Below are 6,899 nucleotides of genomic sequence, written 5' to 3' on the forward strand. Positions count from 1 at the left end.
AGGGCGGTCCTTAAGCGGTTAAAGATGCACCTGTCCATCACACCAATATAAAGGTCTCATACCATCGTCATCTTGTTGACTTCTCTGGTTTGAATTTTCTTTTTTGTTTTCTTGTCTTCTTGATTCAGTGTTCTGAAAATAATGAATTCCCCCTAAAATAGAGAACACAGAGAGATGATGTGGCTGTACACACAGCTCCGCGCTCTGCTCCTTGTTACTGTAGAAGAATCACCAACCTAGCAGCCTCCATAGCTGGACTGGGTCTCTGACAATATGCTGCTTTACCAAGACGCTGGTGATCCCCTTAAAGGTGGGGGTGATCCTTCTGCACAGCAAAGTCTGGAATAGAAATATACATGGAAAAGGAGTAAGGAAAAAAAATTGAAGGCAAAATGTATACTTGGGTGTTAAAAGAGCAATTCTAGGAAACAAGAAAAAGCATTCAAGAACTTAAAGCAGAATTTTGGGCAAAAAAGGTTTTTGTACCATGCAGTGGGGCTGCGCCTGCACTGCATGGGCTAACTGCTCGCTTTTGTCTAGGGGCGGAGATTTACCCACCTAATCCACCAATCCTTCAAGTGCAAGACCGGACCCCAGGGCCATGGATAAGGGGGTATCACCACCAGTCCTCCTGTACGGGGCCCAGGCCAGCAGGGGGGCCCAGGCAGCTGGGTAAATCAGATGTGGGCAGGGAGGGTGATCAGCACAGTGAGGGGGGCAATTACTGGAACCGATCCCCTGTATGCAGGGCTGTGGATATGGGGGTACCACCAGTCCTGTACGGGGCCCAGGCCAGCAGGGGGGCCCAGGCAGCTGGGTAAATCAGATGTGGGCAGGGAGGGTGATCGGCACAGTGAGGGTGCAATTACTGGAACCGATCCCCTGTATGCAGGGCTGTGGATATGGGGGTACCACCAGTCCTGTACGGGGCCCAGGCCAGCAAGGGGGCCCAGGCAGCTGGGTAAATCGGATGTGGGCAGGGAGGGTGATCAGCACAGTGAGGGGGGCAATTACTGGAACCGATCCCCTGTATGCAGGGCTGTGGATATGGGGGTACCACCAGTCCTGTACGGGGCCCAGGCCAGCAGGGGGGCCCAGGCAGCTGGGTAAATCAGATGTGGGCAGGGAGGGTGATCGGCACAGTGAGGGTGCAATTACTGGAAACGATCCCCTGTATGCAGGGCTGTGGATATGGGGGTACCACCAGTCCTGTACGGGGCCCAGGCCAGCAAGGGGGCCCAGGCAGCTGGGTAAATCGGATGTGTCTAGAGAGGGTGATCAGCACAGTTTGAATGCAATTACTGGAACCGATCCCCTGTATGGCTCTCTGTGCAGCAGCTGAAAGCCGGCTTCTTCTCCTCTCCCTCCTGCTGCCTTTCAGCTGCTGCAGAGAGAGAGACATAAAGGGGATCGATTCCAGTAATTGTTCCCCTCCCCCGCCGCACCCATCACCTCCCTATGCACCATACATTGTTGCCTGGGCCCCCCTGTGTGCCCACCCCCGCAGTGCTCCTTGGTTCCCTCTCCTCCTTCCCACCGGTAAGTTCAGTCATAACACAAACATGTTGCCTATGTGGGTTTAGAGGCAGAAGAAACTCGCTGCCAAGTGTTTCCAGGAGCAACAGCACTCGGCAGAATAAACCCGCGGCCGGCCTAGTCGCATGTAAAGGCGCAGCGACGCAATCTAGTGCCTGAGCATTACGTACAAAATGATTATTCTGGCCGATAAAATGAGTTCACACCCAGCAACTAAACTCGCCATTATCCTCAGATTACCAGCCAAGGAATTGGCACTCACAAGGAAAGGTCAGCCCCCCCGGCCAAATGTATGTTATATAAGTACCTGAAATATATACGGGGGGGCGGGGACAATACTTGGGGCAATATAGTGTATATACGGGGGGGCGGGGACAATACTTGGGGCAATATAGTGTATATACGGGGGGGCGGGGACAATACTTGGGGCAATATAGTGTATATACGGGGGGGCGGGGACAATACTTGGGGCAATATAGTGTATATACGGGGGGGCGGGGACAATACTTGGGGCAATATAGTGTATATACGGGGGGGCGGGGACAATACTTGGGGCAATATAGTGTATATACGGGGGGGCGGGGACAATACTTGGGGCAATATAGTGTATATACATGGGGGGCGGGGACAATACTTGGGGCAATATAGTGTATATACGGGGGGGCGGGGACAATACTTGGGGCAATATAATGTATATACGGGGGGCGGGGACAATACTTGGGGCAATATAGTGTATATACGGGGGGGCGGGGACAATACTTGGGGCAATATAGTGTATATACGGGGGGCGGGGACAATACTTGGGGCAATATAATGTATATACGGGGGGCGGGGACAATACTTGGGGCGATATAGTGTATATACGGGGGGGCGGGGACAATACTTGGGGCAATATAGTGTATATACGGGGGGGCGGGGACAATACTTGGGGCAATATAATGTATATACGGGGGGCGGGGACAATACTTGGGGCAATATAGTGTATATACGGGGGGCGGGGACAATACTTGGGGCAATATAGTGTATATACGGGGGGGCGGGGACAATACTTGGGGCAATATAGTGTATATACGGGGGGCGGGACAATACTTGGGGCAATATAGTGTATATACGGGGGGGCGGGGACAATACTTGGGGCAATATAGTGTATATACGGGGGGGGCGGGGACAATACTTGGGGCAATATAGTGTATATACGGGGGGGGGCGGGGACAATACTTGGGGCAATATAGTGTATATACAGGGGGGCGGGGACAATACTTGGGGCAATATAGTGTATATAGGGGGGGCGGGGACAATACTTGGAGCAATATAGTGTATATAAGGGGGGGCGGGGACAGTACGTGGGGCAATATAGTGTATATAAGGGGGGGCGGGGACAATACTGGGGGCAATATGGTGTATATACAGGAGGGGGGACAATACTTGGGGCAATATAGTGTATATATACGGGGGGGCGGGGACAATACTTGGGGCAATATAGTGTATATACAGGGGGGCGGGGACAGTACTTGGGGCAATATAGTGTATATACGGGGGGCGGGGACAATACAGCGGGGGCAGGGACAATACAGCGGGGGCAGGGACAATACAGCGGACATCATAGTGAATATACAGGGGGGGCGGGGACAATACTTGGGGCAATATAGTGTATATACGGGGGGGGACAATACTTGGGGCAATATAGTGTATATACGGGGCGGGGACAATACAGCGGGGGCAATATAGTGTATATACAGCAGGGGCGGGGACACTACTTGGGGCAATATAGTGTATATACGGGGGGCGGGGACAATACAGCGGGGGCGGGGACAATACAGCGGACATCATAGTGTATATACGGGGGGCGGGGACAATACAGCGGGGGCGGGGACAATACAGCGGGGGCGGGGACAATACAGCGGACATCATAATGTATATACGGGGGGCGGGGGCAATATAGTGTATATACAGGGGCGGGGACAATACAGCGGGGGCGGGGACAATACAGCGGACATCATAGTGTATATACGGGGGGCGGGGGCAATATAGTGTATATACGGGGGCGGGGACAATACAGCGGGGGCGGGGACAATACAGCGGGGGCGGGGACAATACAGCGGACATCATAGTGAATATATAAATGGAATATTGGGGGTCGGCAGTCGTCTTCAAGCAGGAAGTAATGATTGTAAACAAGGTGCCAATGTGGGGTCTTCAATATGAACTCACAAGTCCCGCTTTGCCGGAACGTCCCTCATATATGAGCGGCTGCAGCGACCGCCTCCTGGAGGGTCAGAACTCATCCCAGGCGGGCGCCATTACATGGGATCCGGTGACCCCGCACTTTTCTGAACAGGGGGTCACTTTGGTCCTCCCAGGGAATGTGATTACATCCAGCAAATACATCCTTGTTACAAGAACTGCAGAATGAAGGGACTTTTCCTGGAAATCCGAGTTGTCACCAATGGCAGCGATGAGGGGGAAGTAACAGCCTCCATTGCTGTCCTGTCATAATAAACAATAACAATCCATTTTATGGGCCTCATACCTGCACCAGGCTGCTCTGTGACCCGCTCCGGCCTAGCAGACGCCGGATACCCGTCAGGCAGAGGTGGCGCCCCCGCACGGCGAGCAGTAGGGGGCCCATCGCCGGCCGCGCCGATCACTCTAGCCCGAGGCTTCCCTACGGCCTAGTACAGCAAACCACTCCCGTCCAATCCTCCGGCGTGCTGCGTCTGCTCTCCGCCCACAAACACCCAGCCAGGCTCGTCATCCGTCCAATGAGGGCCGAGGCTTTGACACTGGAGGTGACTTTGTATAATCCTTCACCCCTTCCTCTCACAGACGTTGCAGACCGGAAGTGGCGGCAGCATGTTGTCAGTGAAGGCTTCATTGCAGGGAGAGACGTTTTCTGAAGTTTATGAAAGTGTCTTTTCTCCATATTCTTCCTGCATGGCTGCTGGCTGGTCTGACTCCAGGTGGATGTTCATGTTTTGGGCAATTAGAACCTCTGTCAGGTTTTTTTGTTGTTGCTGTGTCCCCATTGGGGAGATCTCCCTTCACTTCCTGTCTCATTGGGGAGATCTCCCTTCACTTCCTGTCTCATTGGAGAGATTTCACTTCCTGTCTCATTGGGGAGATCTCCCTTCACTTCCTGTCTCATTGGAGAGATCTCCCTTCACTTCCTGTCTCATTGGGGAGATCTCCCTTCACTTCCTGTCTCATTGAAGAGATTTCACTTCCTGTGTCATTGGGGAGATCTCCCTTCATTTCCTGTCTCATTGGAGAGATTTCCCTTCACTTCTTGTCTCATTGGAGAGATTTCACTTCCTGTCTCATTGGGGAGATCTCCATTCACTTCCTGTCTCATTGGAGAGATTTCACTTCCCGTCTCATTGGGGAGATCTCCCTTCATTTCTTGTCTCATTGGAGAGATTTCACTTCCTGTGTCATTGGGGAGATCTCCCTTCATTTCTTGTCTCATTGGAGAGATTTCCCTTCACTTCCTGTCTCATTGGAGAGATTTCACTTCCTGTCTCATTGGGGAGATCTCCCTTCATTTCCTGTCTCATTGGGGAGATTTTCCTTAACTTCCTGTCTCATTGGAAGATTTCCCTTGTATTCCTGTTCTGGTGACAACCCAGATTTGGGATTATTCTTTCACTCTCGGTGACAACAGTAAATGGGACAAACAGAGAGGGTGCAACTCCCTAATGGGGGCCATTGGTAGCAATAAAACCTGCGATGGCTTCTACCCCCCCCCCCCCCCACTCTAACTGAAACTACGAAAAAGTTTTGCTTGTATTCTTTAAACCAGGGGTGCTCAACCTGTGGCCCTTGGAGACCCCAGACGTGGTGGCCCTTGGAGACCCCTGATGTGGCCCTTGGTGCCCTCTGACATAGCCCTTGGAGCAATCTGGCATGTCCCTTGGGCCTTCTGGTGTGGCCTTTGGAAACCTCTGGTGTGGCCCTTGCAGACCCCTGATGTGGCCCTCAGAGCCCTCTAACGTGGCCCTTGGAGACCCCTGATGTGTCTCTCGGAGCCCTCTGGCATGACCCTTGGAGCCCTCTGACGTGGCCCTTGGAAACCTCTGGCGTGGCCCTTGGAGACCACAGACATGGCCCTTGGTGCCCTCTGACATAGCCCTCAGGGCCCTCTGATGTGGCCCTTGGAAACCTCTGGTGTGGCCCTTGGAAACCTCTGGCGTGGCACTTGGAGACCACAGACATGGCCCTCGGAGCTCTCTAACGTGGCCCTTGGAGACCACAGACATGGCCCTTGGTGCCCTCTGACGTAGCCCTCAGGGCCCTCTGATGTGGCCCTTGGAAACCTCTGGTGTGGCCCTTGGAAACCTCTGGTGTGGCACAGGTCACACAGGAGCCGTGGGGGAATCCGCATACGATTTAGACAGGAATTGCATTCAATTCTTTGCGATATGATTTGCGGTACATTTTGTATCGATGCAACTCGCAGCCCAAAGTATCCGTATTCAGTACCAGCCAATCAGAAGAGGGTATGGGTGCCTCCCTAATTGTAACTAAGAATTTTCATTCGAATTTCGCACTGTTGGGGTCGCAGCATCACCCGATTTTCAAGTGACTATCGAATCTGAGTGATCGGTATGTTGGAAATGTTTTGAAAAACAAACGAATTTCTAATCAGTGATGGGAGGATTGTGCGAGAAATGTCATCGAAAAGGAGATTCCCGGCCAGGAGGTGAAATTAAAGGCTGAGCTGTGATCTCTGCAGCTCCTCCTCAGTTCCCATGATCCTCTTGGCTGCTTCTCTGATGAATGCTCTCCTTGCCCGGCCGGTCAGTTTAGGTGGACGGCCGTGTCTTGGTAGGTTGGCAGTTGTGCCGTACTCCTCCCATGTTCGGATGATGGATTGAACACAGTGCTCCGTGAGATGGGCAAAGCTCGGGAGATTTGTTTATAACCTAACCCTCCTTTACGCTTCTCCACAACTTTATCCCCAACCTGTCTGGTGTGTTCCTTGGCCTTCATGATGCTGTTTGTTAACTAATGTTCTCTAACAAACCTCTGAGGGCTTCACAGAACAGCTGGATTTATACTGAGATCACATGACACACAGGGGGACTCTATGTACTAATTAGGGGACTTCTGAAGGCAATTGGCTCCACTAGATTGTAGTTAGGGGTGTCAGAGTAAAGGGGGCTGAATACAAATGTCACCACACTTTTCACAGATTTATTGGTCACAAATTTCCTTCCACTTCACAATTATGGGCCACTTTGTGTCGGTCCATCACATCCAATCCCAATAAATACATTGTAACATGACAACATGGGGGACATTTCAGGGGGGAGGGGAATACATTGTAACATGACAACATGGGGGACATTTCAGGGGGGAGGGGA

The 6,899-nt window shown here is 52.2% G+C and overlaps 1 long non-coding RNA gene across 1 annotated transcript; it reads right to left on the reverse strand.

The window, feature by feature from the left end:
• Nucleotides 1-59: 59 nt before the first annotated feature.
• LOC149427543 (uncharacterized) lies at nt 60-4,361 on the reverse strand. The gene is made up of 3 exons (XR_016311259.1): nt 4,067-4,361; nt 237-339; nt 60-152 (listed from the first exon to the last, which is right to left on the reverse strand). It is a non-coding gene; the product is annotated as an uncharacterized LOC149427543 (long non-coding RNA).
• Nucleotides 4,362-6,899: the final 2,538 nt, after the last annotated feature.

This window comes from Staurois parvus, unplaced genomic scaffold, assembly GCF_062004578.1.
Source record: "Staurois parvus isolate SC_StPar_1 unplaced genomic scaffold, SC_StPar_1.0 ptg003666l, whole genome shotgun sequence".
Taxonomy (NCBI): domain Eukaryota; kingdom Metazoa; phylum Chordata; class Amphibia; order Anura; family Ranidae; genus Staurois; species Staurois parvus.